The sequence below is a fragment of the Perca fluviatilis genome, chromosome 1, assembly GCF_010015445.1.
Source record: "Perca fluviatilis chromosome 1, GENO_Pfluv_1.0, whole genome shotgun sequence".
Classification (NCBI taxonomy): Eukaryota; Metazoa; Chordata; class Actinopteri; order Perciformes; family Percidae; genus Perca; species Perca fluviatilis.
Window position 1 is genome coordinate 2,842,568 of NC_053112.1, and position 15,798 is coordinate 2,858,365.

The 15,798-nt window shown below is 41.3% G+C and overlaps 1 pseudogene; it reads right to left on the reverse strand.

Moving 5' to 3' along the window:
• Positions 1-4,045: 4,045 nt before the first annotated feature.
• LOC120561800 lies at positions 4,046-9,596 on the reverse strand (annotated as a pseudogene).
• Between the last annotated feature and the right edge of the window lie 6,202 nt (positions 9,597-15,798).

Genomic DNA, 15,798 nt, shown 5'->3' on the forward strand with positions numbered 1-15,798 from the left:
TGGTGTGGGACTGATCCATACGCATTAGCAAGGTTGAGCCAGACGACGTGCAGGTCTGTCTTCTCCCGCTTGGCCTTCTGGATCTGGTCCCAGATCATTGTAGAGTGCTCTACACACCCTGGGAAGCCTGGGACTCCCGCCTTCTGGCAGTTGGTGTCGATGTAGCCATTCTCAAGCAGGTAGGTGGTCATCCTTCTGGCCAGCACTGAGAAGAAGATTTTTCCTTCTATGTTCAGCAGAGCGATGTTTCTGAACCTGCTGATGTCTTTGGAATTAAGAAATAATTACGATTAACAAAATAATTCTCTTTTAGTCAAATGTATTTATTTATGTATCACTTTTCGAACAAATGAATCCCATGATACATCTTTTGTTATATCAATGTCATGTGACTCAGATAATGTAATAACACAAGTACAGAGCCTGAAAAGTAAACCCGCCTCTTTATAATGATAAAAAACATTGTATTTTGTTCTTAAATTAACATAAAATTGACAATTATCATCAACAGTCATAGACCTCAGGACCTTAGCTTATGTCAACAATTAATTGAGGTTAAACAAAGAAACTGAAAAAAATTGTGTTTAGATCAGGCCTAGCATTGAGTAGCAGTAGTAAATGACATGCTGTCATGCCTAAAGAACTGTTAATACAAAAAGTAAAGCACTGTGATTATTTATTTCACATATTACTGGCAGCACCACAGTGACGTTTGCTGTAAGATAAGATATGATAATACTTTATTGTCTGTTACACAAGGGTTACAGAAAATTGTCTTTGACAAGGCTCCAGTCACAAAGAGACATTCACACGGACATATCAAAACAAGACATGGGGGTGTTAAGGTATCCGCTGACTGTGGTGTTCATTTTGTTCTGTTCAATATGACTATTGCAGAGGGGATGAAGGATTTCTTGTAGATGTTTTTTCGATCCAGTGGTACCGTAAAACGCCTGCCTGATGGCAATAGCTGGAAGGAGTGATGGAGGGGGGGAGAGGGGTCCTCTGTGATCAGGTTGGCTTTCCTGATCACTGAGCGGCTGTACAGCTCAGATAGGGGGGGGTGGGGGTCGGGGGAGCCAGTTATTTTGGCAGCGTGATTCACAATGCATGAGAGTCTTGTTTTGTGAGTTGGTTTTACCAGGAAGAGACATTGAAAGTGAGAACTGATTCAATGAGGGAGCGGTAAACCAAAGTTAACACGTCCTTGCTGATCTGAAAAGTTCGGAGTTTTCTGAGTAGGTGGAGACATTGTTGTGCTTTTTTGTATATTGTGTCTGTGTGTTGTGAAAAGGACAGGGACAGGGGCATCTACACTTACAGAGTCCTGCCATTCTTGCACCACGTGTAAGTATGCAAACAAAACACTCAAATGAGAAAACTCTAAGATAAAGGTAGCCGATGTTCTGAGCAGTGATAGTGAGAGAGGCTAAATCAGTCCCTCCAGGATTTCGCGCTGTTGTAATCACAACAATTCACGCAAATTAAACCAATCACCCTGAACTTAGTGCGACTCCCAATTTTGACCAATCACCGTAACTTCACTGCAAATTTTGACCAATAACCGGAGTTTCCTGCGACTTGAACCAATCACAGTAGTCCAACGTGCCAGACGTTGCGTCCGTATGTGACGCTGAGAGCCACTGACCAAGCTGGAGTTCGAACGGGTTGACATAACACACGTACGTCGCCAAATTCATTTCATGCATTCTTTGACAACCCCTCCATCTGTAAATGGCTTTTTGTTTTTTACCAAAGAAACTCTGAGGGAACACTGAGGACCACGTTGTTGGGCAGTGAATGTGTGGCTCAGGATCCTGGTGGACTGGTCATGTTGGGCTCTGAGACTACTTATTTTCTGTGATCTCAATTCAGATTTGAGTGGGTATGTTTGTTTAGAACCTTTATGTTTTGTCTCATAATGGCGTTTCACATTGGCACTTTTAATAAGTGCCACAGTTTCTGCACATATGAGACACTGGTTTAGTGCTGCCATTGGAAAGTATGAAAAGAAATGAGTCTGTCCATTCTGGATTATATGCTCTGTTTTCACTGTCCACTTTTCTTTTTTTGGAGAGTGCCATTTGTTCCTTATTTTTCTCTAACTGTTACCCTTTTTCTGCCTCACTCGTCTGTTTCGCTTCCTTTCTCCGTCTCACTCGTCTGTTTTGCTCCCTTTCTCCGTCTCACTCGTCTTTTCCTCAACTCACTCCGGCGCACTCGTATGTAGGCTATCTCTCCCTTTCTCCGTCTCAGTCGTCTGTTTCGCTTCCTTTCTCCGTCTCACTCGTCTGTTTTGCTCCCTTTCTCCGTCTCACTCGTCTTTTCCTCAACTCACTCCGGCGCACTCGTATGTAGGCTATCTCTCCCTTTCTCCGTCTCAGTCGTCTGTTTCGCTCCCTTTCTCCGTCTCACTCGTATTTTCCTCAACTTTCTCCGGCACACTCGTCTGTATCTCTCCCTTTCTCCGTCTCATTTGTCTGTTTTCGCTCCCTTTGTTTTCTACATGTATCGCTATCTTTTTAATCCAACTTCCATTTCCTGTGTAACTTGCCTCTAACTCTCTCATCTGTCTGCACTGTAGAGTCCCAATGTTTACCGCCCAGAATGCAAAGACTTCATTGGCTGAGTGGTATCACTTGGGATGGCTTAACTCACATGCAATTGGTCTGTGCGTTTCCTCATCCGCTAAACCACTACCGTAAAGACTACAAAAGCTGCGCATATTAAAATAGAAGCGCCCCGTCAGGTTTTAATTCATAATCTTTTGTTTTGGTCCGGGTCCGTATGGGACGACTTCAAGGTCCAGATCTGGACCGCGGTCCGCCTGTTAGTGACCTATGCCCTAAAGCTTTAGTGCGTATCTATTTTAGAATGTTTAACTATAATAATTGTTACATTCAAGCCATCACCAAATGAGTTGATAGAAAGCTAATTAAGACTCCTCTGTGGAAATCATGAGAGAGTTAATGTCTGTTGAAAACTAAATGTGAAATGTATTTTAAACCCAGAACGACCATCTTTGTAATCATTCTTTAACCAGATAATTAATTTGTTATCACAGTGAAGTTAGCAGAAGGATACATGTGAGACTACAGACGGTTTTATACCAAACACATATTCTGTTTATGGAAATAAGATCCATTGGATTATATACAGAAGAATAATAAAACATGTTCTAATGAAGGAAATATCTTAATTGTGAAGGAAACATCTTTATTGTTTGATTTTCAAACTGAAACAGATTTACATTTTTTAAAACATGTTGAAAGTCTTTTTTTATCTTTAAAACTTTATGGAAATAAATTACTAACAGCTGAAGCAGCTCCAATAAAACACGATTAAAGTGAAAATCAAAGTCAACACAGTTTATACACAACTAGTTTTCATCACTGACGAGATAACTTCAACATTACTAAAGAAGAAGAAGAACATTTCTGACATTAAAGACAATCAGTGAGCTAAATGTCAACCAAAGGGAAGCCTCGTCCTCCACCAATGTTTAAACCACAGGTCAGGAAGTTGTTTCTTCCTATAGAGAACACAGAGACACTGAGGAACCAGAGAACTCAAGCCCAAACCCAGGGTAAAGAGGTTGAGTGAATGTGGTGTTGAAGGTGTAGAGGTGGAACAGTGAGTCAGAGGAGACTGTGTAGAAGGACAGAGAGCCAGCAGGACAGTCCACATACACTGCTACTCTACCAGAGACAGAGGAGGAAGAGAGAGGGAGGACTGTTGGTCTGTTATTGTGCCAGACAGAGTTACCATCATCAGAGCACCACAGTCTCCAGGACTGATCATTACATCCAAACCAAGAGTCATCACTGTCTCCTCTCCTCCTGATTCCTCTGTAACTCACTGATATAACAACCCCTCCTCTCCTCTCAACCTCCCAGTAACAGCGACCAGTTAGACCATCTCTACACAGCAGCTGAGGCCAGGAGTCAAACTTCTCTGGATGAACAGGATACGGCTGATACTCCTCTACATGTGTCACCGTCCTGTTGTTGTCAGACAGTTTGAGTTCTCTGTCCACTGTGTTTGTGTCCAGTGTGAGTTCACAGGAATCTGATGGAGAGAACGGAAATTATGATGAAATATTGTGGGGTAAAAGCAGAAGGAAATAAGTTTCCAACCTTTGAAAGTTAGTGAGAGCCCTTTGTTGATGCTTAGAAGAGTCTAGGTTAGAAGAGTCTTGGTTAGAAGAGTCTAGGTTTGCTATCGCCTGTCTTGCGAGTAAATAGCAGAAAAAAACGTTTTTTAGAAACACAACCCCACATCACGCTGCGTTTTGAAGAGTGAGAATCCTGTACAGTAAACAGTAACATCACTGCCTCTGTGAAATGAAGCTGCCTTCAGGTGCAGTAGGAAAGGTTGTGTTAATGTATGTTATGTAACAAACTTTCAAACAAATGCCCCCCTTTCCAAAACATTGCTTCCAGCGCCCCCTGTTATCTTCTGAATGCCCCCTGGGGGGTGGTACCACCCCCGTTGAGAAACACTGTTCTAGACCAATACATACATTTAAACAAATGGTATTGGCATTAACATGCCTCCCGATTTATGCTACTTAATATTTACAACAGCTAGATTTTCCAGAGGCTGCATCTCTCCTGACATTGTATTGAATAGAATTGCATTACTAAAAAGAGACTAAAATGACTCGCCCTACTACGAGTTTGTTTACCATCAAATTGACTTTGAATCTGTTATATTAAGGTACACATCTTGCATAGTGTGCCTTTAAAGCTAAAAGTGTAAAGCTGCTGGTGATGCCAGAGGAACACTCAGAGGATCACTATCGATGAATCCTCTGGGGAATAAATGTCAGAACAAGATATTATCTCAACACATTTAGTAGTTGTGGAGGTATTTCAGACTGGAACAAAGCGGTGGACCAACATAACTATCCCCAGAGCCATGCTGCTAACAGGACTAAAATTCTATTCTAAACTTCTGTATGTGTTTCCTAACTCAGCCCTACTCTCTCCTCTGAACAGAAATAAGAAGTTCTTCAGCTGAAGGACAAGAAATTAGAGGCACCTGCAGAGTTTGAGCTCTTGTTGTATGTTCATACCTGAGAGGGGCCACCGCCTTTTGGTCCTGGAAAGAGAAAGAGCCATTTACACAATGATAAAAACAATGATTTGCTGCATTGTGTAAAAATGTTATAGTGTCTCAGTGTGACTTGAGTGTTTATGAAGAAATTTGTTCCTTACCACCTTCTTCAGCACTTCATGGACAGCGTCATTGAGTTCATGTTTGTGCATCTTGAACAGTTGTTCTGTCTCAGTTGTACACTCTGTTGTACACACCATAGAGTAAAGAATATAATGTTAGAGCCCGGCATCACAAGCAATTTTTCCGTGTTAATTCAGAGTTTCAGAGGTAAATTAAGTAGTTTCCTCACCAAGGGCTCTGGGCCTTCGTTCAGGTTTATGATCCCAGCATCTCTTCATCAGTTCTGTCAACTCTGTCAACCCGGCAGCATCGCCCTTGATATCATCCTGCTGTGGGCGGTCTTCCAGCAGGACGCGACTCATCACTGTGTAGGGCTGTGCATCTACATTGGAGGAAGAATTAAAAAGGCTGTCAGAGTGGCCTTGAGGTTAAATGAGACCTTGGTAATACCTGAATAGACGGTCTGGCTAAATCCTGCTAAATGGGACAACTCTGCCACCTGCTGTTCTACTGGTCATTGAGTAGAGCTGTAACAATTACAAATTTGACTGTACAATTAATTGTCTAAAATAATAACGATTAATAAAATAATCTTTTAGTCAAATGTATTTATTTATGTATCACTTTTCGAACAAATGAATCCCATGATACATCTTTAGTTACATCAATGTCATGTGACCCAGATAATGTAATAACACGAGTAACGAGTCTATAAAGTAAGCCCCGCCTCTTTATAATAATAAAAACATAGTATTTTGTTCTTAAATCAACATAAAATTGATAATTACCATCAACAAGTCATAGACCTTAGGACCTTAGCTTATGTCAGCAATTAATTGCGGTTAAACAAAGAAACTGTGATTACGTAAAAGAATTGTGTTTAGATCAGGCCTTAGCATTGAGTAGCAGGTGCAAATGACATGCTGTCCTAAAGAACTGTTTGTACATATACGAAAAGTAAAGCACTGTAATGATTTATTTCACATATTACTAGCAGCACCACAGTGACGTTTGCCGTCAGGCAGCGCCATCTACACTTACAGAGTCCTGCCGTTCTTGCACCAAGTGGAAGTATGCAAACAAAACACTCAAATGAGAAAACTCTAAGATAAAGGTAGAATATGTTCTGAGCATTGATAGTGAGAGAGGCAAAATCAGTCCCTCCAGGATTTCATTATGTCGTGATCGCAACAATTCACGTAAATTCAACTGATCACAGTGAATTCGGTGCGACTCACAATTTTGACCAATCACCGCTACTTATCGCAAATTTGACCAATAACTGGAGTTTTCTGCGACTTGAACCAATCACAGCAGTCCCTCGTGCCAGACATTGCGTCCGTATGTGACGCTGAGAGCCACTGACCAAGCTGGAATAAGAACGGGTTGACATAACACACGTATGTCGCCAAATTCATTTCCTTGTTTCTGATATGAAGAAGAGACGTGTGTGACTTGTGTAACATCTCACATTTACCAACAAAACGTAAAGCGAAAGACCGTGCAAAACATTTCAGACCCTGCGTGTGCATCCTGGAGAGACTGCTAAATACACAACAGTCACTTACTTCCATATGGTTGTTTCCCTGTGACAATGGACCAAAGGAGTATCCCATAACTGAAAGACAGAGAAAGAGAGAGTTTCGTGTCAGGATTATTAATCATCATAACAATCACACCCTGGTTGATTGCTGGCTAGGGTTTGTTGTCATCTGTAAATTAATGCTCATGTGAGAATGAGGATATTCAATGACAATAAGGAAATCTGTGCATGTAGTCATATTAGTATCCCTCCTACATGAAAACAATTGCCTCTCCTGTTAAAGGACTAAGCGACTGATATTTTGACTTCCTGTCAATACTGAACATGTGTTAGCATGACAGCTGGAGTGACCCCATCTCCAGTTATTTATTATATGATAAATGAAACACTTTTATTCAAGTGCTGGTTCAAGTGCTTACCAGTCAGTTAGCTAAACTTCAAGCATGCATCAAAGATATAAAGTCATGGATGACCTACAATTTTCTGATGTTAAACAAAACTGAAGTAATTGTGCTGGGCCCTAAACACCTCCGAAACTCATTATCTGAAGATAATAATACACAGAAATGCTTGTTACTAACTTAGGTCTGGGGAGCTTATTCCCCAGAGTCCTTATGTTTTTTCGCCCAGAAGTTTTCCTTGGATAAGGGTGGCACCTAAATCATGGTTGCAGCCGTCGCTGTGATCCTGCTCCGTGCCCTGCTACATCCTGCTACGTCCTGCTACGCCCTGCAGTGCCCTGCTATGCCATGAACTACTACAACTACTATTTCTAGTCACTTATCCATTATCTTTATTGTGACTGTTATTGCCACTGTTCATCACACCCCCAACCGGCACCGTCAGACACCACCTACCAAGAGCCTGGGTCTCTCCCAGGTTTCTTCCTGAGAGGGAGTTTTTCGTCGCTGCTGTCGCACTAAATGTTTGCTCTTGTGGAATTACTGGAATTTTTTGGGTCTTTGTAAATTATGGAGTGTGGTCTAGACCTACTCTATCTGTAAAGTGTCCTGAGATAACTTTTGTTATGATTTGATACTATAAATAAAATTGAATTGAATTGGTTCGATGCTCTTGTACCTGTAGACATCAAAGGCTCTGGTAGGTGTGTACGATGTGCTTTCAAAAGCCTCTGGTGGCATGTATTGAATCATCCCTCCTAGTGGTTCATCGTTGTTGGAAACTTTTCTGACGCTGCAGGAAATCTGGGCACAGCCAAAATCTGTAAGCTGCAGAGAGAATTAGCAAAGAGAGGAAGGAGTTAGAATTGGTTCTTTATTTGGTAACACTTTATTTGAAGGGGTGTGCAGAAGACTGACATGAAACCAGTCATGAACATTAAGGAGTCTTTATGATTGTTCATGATTGTTGTAATTAAGAGTTATTTGGTAAAGTATGACACTTTTAATGCTAAGTTAGCATTTTAAAATATATTAATAAAAATATTTTTTATATAGCGCTTTTCTAGTCTTAACGACTACTCAAAGTGCTTTTATATAGTACAGGAACCATTCACACACATTCAGACACTGTGGTCGAGGCTGCTGTACAAGGTGCTACCTGCTCATCAGATAAACATTCCCACAGATTTACACTCTGATGGAGCAGCATCGGGGGCAATTCGGGGTTCAGTGTCTTGCCCAAGGACACTTCGACATGGGACTGAAGGGCCAGGGATCAAACTACCAACCTTCCGATTGTCAGGCGACCACTCTAACACTGAGCCACAGCCGCGACAAGCGTCCCTATCTTAAAAGTCAGGAATGAGAACGGGATGTTCTGGAACCAAAATCATGAAGAGGGGCATAGATTGATAATGCGTCAAACTGTACAATGTTAAGGCCTGGAGTTTGGCTTTTGAAAAACAGTAAAACTATTTCCTACCGTATATTATCAAGTTGCAACATGTAAGGGAAACCCTTACATATCTGTATCTTTTGGGTTTACAATATGTGTTTTCAGGCTCCATTTAGTCTCTCTAGAGTGTGCAAACTATTATAATATAATGTATTGTAGTATAAAGTAAACATGACGCCTGGCCTCCCCTCAAAGCCCGGGACTCACCTTGGCATTGAGAAAGTCGTCCAGCAGAACATTTTGGGGATTTAGGTCCTGGTGGAGCATGGGACGGGGCAGACTGTGGAGGTAGGTTATACCCAGAGCCACTTGGTGAGCCAGTCTGAAAACCAGTGGCCAGGGTGGAGTTCCCCTCAATGCTTCCTGTAAGATTGTTTCCAGAGTTTCAGATCCACAAATAGTGGAGATAGTAAGTTACACATACAGCCTACACTACCATTCAAAGGTTTGGAATATGCTGTTATATTAATGTTCTTCTTCTTTTCTTTAAAAATGACTATTTAAACATTAAACAGTAGAACTCGGATAACAAATGTATTATATATTATTTATTTATTCTATGCTTTTTTATTGTTAATGCAAGACTTTTACTTGTAGCAAAGTATTGCTACTCTAAGTAAAAGATATGAGTAGTTGTTCCACCCCTGGTTACCTGTAGGGAGGCCAATGATCCTCTCTCCATGAGCTCCATGACCAGACCAAGCTGCGTTGACCCGCCAGAGGAGGAGGGTGTTTGGCCATAACATGCGGGCTGGAGGCTTGAAGCATCATCGTGATCTCACGCAGCAAAGACTTCTGGGTCCTGTGTGTTTTTGTTTGTATTATGAGTAATTCACAAAACTATCTGTAGTTATAAACAGGAAACCCTTTGTAAGCACTTACCCCTCGCCCTGAAGAAGCAGTTTAATGGCCACATCAAAGCCCCACTGATGATGGCTTTGTAGATTTGTCCAAAACTCACAGAGCCAATGACCTTCCAGTCCTCCAGGCTGGAGTCTTCAACAAACTGTGCCATAGTTCACTGGAGGAAAAAATTATTGATATAATCAAACTCTGAGTCCAGTTTAGTCTAGGTATGCACCGATACCGATGCCAGTATCGGTCCGATTCCCGTATTGGGTATCGGTCTGATGCCACGTGCATGTACTCGTACTTGTAGTCATAAAATTACTCTGATACTACCACACCCGATACCACCTCATAGCATCGTGACAATAACTTCTCTGTCAAGCAGGTATAGGCGATGGAAGAGGAGCAATGCCAGCCTTTTTGAGATTTTTGGCTGTAAAAACATAACTAGGCTCTTGCCCAATGCATGATTGGACTTGACAACCAGCCTTTGTTAGTCATTAATAATACTGGGTTTCCACGTCTTCTCAGTGTACTGGAGCCGAGAGATTCCCAGTCGTCACCACATCAGAGAAACCGTGTCTCCAAAGCTACTTTGTGAAAAAGCACATTAGCAGTAAACTTCACCACTGATATTTAGAGTAGTGGTGTTAGCCCAATGTCTCTCATCAGCTTAACGGCCATAAACATGAAGAAAGCCATATTTCAATCTGCTCTGTCTGCATGAGGCAGTTTCTACACAGCGCTGTTTTAACAACCACAGAGCTACTCTGTAAATAGAGATTTGTTTTCACAAACAGGCTGTAACGAAAGCTCTTGTGTGTAGTCTGACTGTTTTAACTTTTAGAGTCTTTCAATTTGGAGAAATTCTTGTGAACTGCTGCTGGCATAAACAAACCCTCCTCTCTGCTGGATCAGTAAATCCACATGGGTACTTACAGTTTTTTCCAACTGTTACACACAAAATCTTTTCATCTCACACGATTTTTTAAACCTCTCACTCAAAGTGCAAAACTACCCAGCAAATCTCCAAAACCTGAAGCTATTTCTCAGCCATTCACTCAGTTTTTAATTGCATACAACACTTTTTTCAAAACATTAAACACAATTCTCTATCTAAGACACAAAAATCTAACAGGAAGTGACTTGCTATGCTATGAAAGACAAAAGAGCTTTAGTAGATTTAGAACAGCAGTGTGTACATGGTATATCCAAAAAATTACTATTATGAAAAAAGTGTTTGCCATTTGATGCAAATGCTTCATTTTGAGATGTGGTTATGGTATTTAGAATGCAGTGTTTCATTTTGAAGGAGATGTGAGACATTTTAAATTTTGTGTGTGTGCAGTTTTGGGAATTGGGTGTAGAGTTTTGAAAAAAGGAGACATAGTTTTGAAAACGTCTGTAAGCAGTTGGAAAAAACTGTAATATACATGTGAATGACGTCACCAGACTTTGTGTTCTTCATTCTTTCTAAACTTCACTCAGTATTTTGATATACAGTAGATAGATAGATAGATAGATAGATAGATAGATAGATAGATAGATAGATAGATAGATAGATAGATAGATAGACAGACAGACAGAGAGACAGATAGATGGATGGATAACCCTAATAAAATGGACAACCTATCCATGATAGATAACAGTTTGTTGAGCTGATTTTCAGACATTTACAGATTCCTCTGCTAGGATTCTCACCTGCTGAACTCTTCAGGTCGACCTACAGACTCTTTAAACCTTTGTGTGTCGAGGAAACACTGGCAGAGATGAAGCTGCTCTTCTCTTCTCTTCTCTTCTCTTCTCTTCTCTTCTCTTCTCTTCAGTCCGGGTGTCTGTGTGGGTCTGATTCGAGGACAACGGCACACCCTTATAGCTTCAGTCCAAGTCTAAAATAAATCAAAACCTGTCCAACAGATGGTATATGTCAGCCAATCAGAAATGTGTTTTAATTTCCTTCTTCCTCCCCTTTCCCCATCAGAGGAGATGGGCTAATCAACGCTCTTTGTTACTCTAAAGGCCAACTCCAACTGGGCAGTAATCAGAAAGGAGGGAAGGACACCAGATCCTAGGACCTGGACCCTGATAACCAGAGGAGGCTGAAATAAAGGTTAGTTTATTACCAGACTAGCAATTAAGACTTCAGATACCCTCAATTTTGCCTCTGATACATATCCAATAAAACATATGATTTTTTTTGTAGGAAAAACTTCATTCTCTCGAGCCTGGGCAGAAAGACAATTTACTGGAGGAAATTCTGAACAGGACACTAGGAATTATGTTTGACGTCATGTCATTGCTGGAAGTACCCCCACACCCTGACCCAGACCTAGCTGCTCTCCACTGGAGCACTTGATGAACACATACATAGAAAGAGTATGCTGTCACCAATCCCTGTCAAACTGCATTAGCCAGATGGTCTACATGCAGTACTACCCTTTGGATGAGGGTGTGTTGTGGCTGGCCTGTGCTGCATGGAACGATATCTTTGCACTTGAAGACAACCCGGAGCCAGGACTTGAGCAGAGACAATTTAGACATGCAGCCTATAGACAGTTTGTCTTGTGGCAGTATTGGCGCCTGGGTGTGGGGAATAGAGTGGCAATACCCAGCTGCTGTGTGTGGAGAACCAGGGACACATTTCCTGACCCAGGGCCCACTACACTGGCTTCAGGCTGCACCGCTTGGTGTGATTTGTACATTTTATATTGTATATAGAGCCATTATTGTAAATAGTTTTCAATTTCACATTTTTTATATAAATATGTTTGCCTCTCCTTTGTTGTGTGTCAGTTGTTCAGTTAAATACACTTTTTGGTTAGAAAATATATATATATTTGAATTTAAAAAAAAGCATAACAGTGCCAGTGCTGCATGACGTTATATTTTCATCTAGAATTGTCTGTATAGAAGATTGGTAAGAGTTCAGTCAGTCTTGTGGGTTTTAGGAAACAATGTTGCCTCGTCCAAGTTTGGATGTGGGTGGTGGTGGTTGTAGAGGAGCAAGAAGACCCAGCCTTTGTTATTAAATTATCTGAAGTATAAGGGTATCTGAAGTCTTAATTGCTCCTCTGGTAATAAACTAACCTTTATTTCAGAAATGCTGCTGTGCTGCTCCTTCAGCCTCCTCTGGTTATCGGGGTCCAGGTCCTTTGATCTGGAGTCCTTCCCCCCTGTCTGATTTCTGCCCCATGCAGTTTTAGCCTTTAAAATCGCCTCAGCAGCAAACTCAAAAGAGGTGATTGAAGTTGACCCCTGCAATATCATGCACTCAACCGTTGTCAATATGACGTTTGAAGCCTATCATTATGAATGAATAAATTATAGGCCTACCCTACGACACGTATTCGTGCCAAACAAATAGAAATAAACAAACTATGAGTGTGACACAAATAGTTTGGGCTGTTCATCTACCTATCACTATCACTCTAATCACCGCCAACATTATAAAAGAATGCAACCTAATCTAAGTCTATTATTGAGATAGGCTAAACTAAACAACTTGATAAGTGTAGGGCAGGGGTCACGAAGGGCCACGCTGCACAACAAGGATCACATCCAGGGCCAGACATGTTTAGGTTATTCACATGCTATTACTTCATCGTAAAAGTCAAGCATCTTTCATTGTATTATTGCATGTCTCATATAATCTTCTCACTTACAGCCTGGTCGACATAAATGCCCAAAAAAGTCAGCAAAAAAGTAACTTAGCCATCAAAGAAAAAAAAAAGACAAAAAAAGTTGAAAAAAAGCAACAAAAACATTGGGGAAAAAACATCGTAAAACGAGCTAAAAAACATCGTAAAACGAGCTAAAAAACATGGAAAAAATGACAAAAAAGTTGGAAAAATACATTGAAAAAAACTACAAAAACTATGTGGACTAAAGTCTATTGTGAACCTAAATTGATATGTGGGCCGGATCAAAATCTGCGAGGGGCCGGATTTGGCCCGCGGGCCTTGAGTTTGAGACCCGTGGTCTAGGGTGACCCAGTTCATAGCCGGGTGAACACCGGCCGGTGCAGTAAACACCGCCTATCTATCTGGCTGCGATTTCAGTACAGTAATATCAAAGATCCTTGTCAGCTCTCTGGTAATATTCTAGTCACAAAATACAACCAATAGTACGCTCATGTTAAATCTTACTTGTGAAAAGTAATCCCCCGAGCCCTGGTTGTGATGGTCGGCTGATTTGAGCAGCTGCACAGTGCTCTGGCATCTTGTTTCTTCTGCTGCTACGCAACTAGGAGTATGGAGGAGATCATTTCAACATTACTAAAGAAGAAGAACATTTCATTAAAGACACAATCAGTGAGACAAATGTGTACACATTACAGCTACCAAAATTCATTAGAACTCAAATTGTGTTTTTTAATGTAACCTGCAAGAGGCTGTTACATATATACAATATATAATAATACATATACCGACTGTATTTGTATACAAAGAATACCAAAGAATACATCAACCCAATGCTCTGGAGCAGGCTAACAGCAAAGAATACATCTCCATGGTTACTTGTAGGGGTGGGCGATACTGGGAATTTTGGTATCGATCCGATACCAAGTAAATACAGGGCTAGTATCGCCGATACCGATACCAATACTTTTTACTTGTAACGTCACGATCATTAATAATTTTGTGATTTTGCCTTTAGTTAGCTGATTATGATTATGATAAAACACAGGACAAAGATTTTAGGCAAATCTAAATGTTTGTATTTACTAACTAGAACAATATAAATCAATGTAACGGTATAAAAATAGTGTATATTTTTGAGTTCCAGTGAAACAATAAAGATTGTTTTCGACTGTCTGAGTTTCTGATAGTAGTGCTCTCTGATCACTGGGAACTACACGGCTTAATGCTGGAGAGTACCTGGATACTGATGACTGCCAGAGACCTCTGTCTCTGTGTTGGGGGTCTGGTTTGGGGTTCTCCCCCCTCCTCCTCTTCTCTCGGGTGAACTGCTTTAACGTGTTTATGCAAATTGGTGGTGTTACCATAGTGGCAAATTACTTTTTTGCACACATCACATGTGGCAGTGTCCGTATCAGCTGGAGTGAATAAACTCCACACAGCGCTTCTCTTTCTTTCCACCATCATCACGGTGATGATCTCTCTGTTCTGACTCTTTGCTCTCTGGAGGGGGAGGGGCCAGAGAGAGAGAGAGAGGGAGAGAGAGAGAGAGAGACAGAGAGAGAGAGACAGAGAGAGAGAGACAGAGAGAGAGAGAGAGAGACAGAGAGAGAGAGAGAAGACAGAGAGAGAGACAGAGACATAAGACAGAGAGAGAGAGAGAGAGACAGAGAGAGAGAGAGAGACAGAGACATAAGACAGAGAGAGAGACAGAGAGAGAGAGAGAGAGAGAGAGAGAGAGAGAGAGAGACAGAGAGAGAGAGAGAGAGACACAAGACACAAGACAGAGAGAGAGAGAGAGAGAGAGAGAGAGAGAGAGAGAGAGAGAGAGAGAGAGACAAGAGAGAGAGAGAGAGAGAGAGAGAGAGAGAGAGAGAGAGAGAGAGAGAGAGAGAGAGAGACAGAGACAGAGAGAGAGAGAGAGAGAGACATAAGACATAAGACAGAGAGAGAGAGAGACAGAGAGAGAGAGAGAGAGAGAGAGAGACATAAGACATAAGACAGAGAGAGAGAGAGAGACAGAGAGAGAGAGAGAGAGAGACAGAGACATAAGACAGAGACAAGAGAGAGAGAGAGAGAGAGAGAGAGAGAGAGAGAGAGGTGAGCTATTTGCACACTGCGCACAGACTTGGAGAGATGCTGTGCTCGCATGAACTCTGAGAGAAACTGCAACAAAAGTATCGACCTCATCACGACAGTATCGATCCGATACCAATCTACTCATCTTGGTATCAATATTTAGATCGATACGCCCAGCCCTAGTTAGGCCTACTTGGCTGGGTTTAATTCAACCTGCTTTTGTGCAACCAAATCAAAGCTAAATTCATCCAGGATAATATGAATATCCCGGGTTAATCCCTTATCCTGGTTTTGTGCAACAGGCCCCTGCTTGCCTCGCTTCTCTTTGCTTTTAAAAATACTAAAACAAATATAATAACCTAACGCCCCCCTATCTGTTACCCAGGTCCATACCGGGCTGAGTTACTGTATATAATATGTAAAAGGCTTGTTTAATAAATACATAAATCATTCATCTTCCTCCCCTTCTGCTTCTCTGTACAGATTTGTAGTTTTCCCGTCTGTAGTTCTGTTGACCATATAAGGAGCGGCAGCGCCATAAAAGGAAACGTGCTACTTTATATGGAGGAAAGTAGTTCCCCTGCGAGTCCCTTTTGGTATCACTGCGCAAACTAATTTAGCGTCTCATGTGTACAAGTCTAATATAATCTC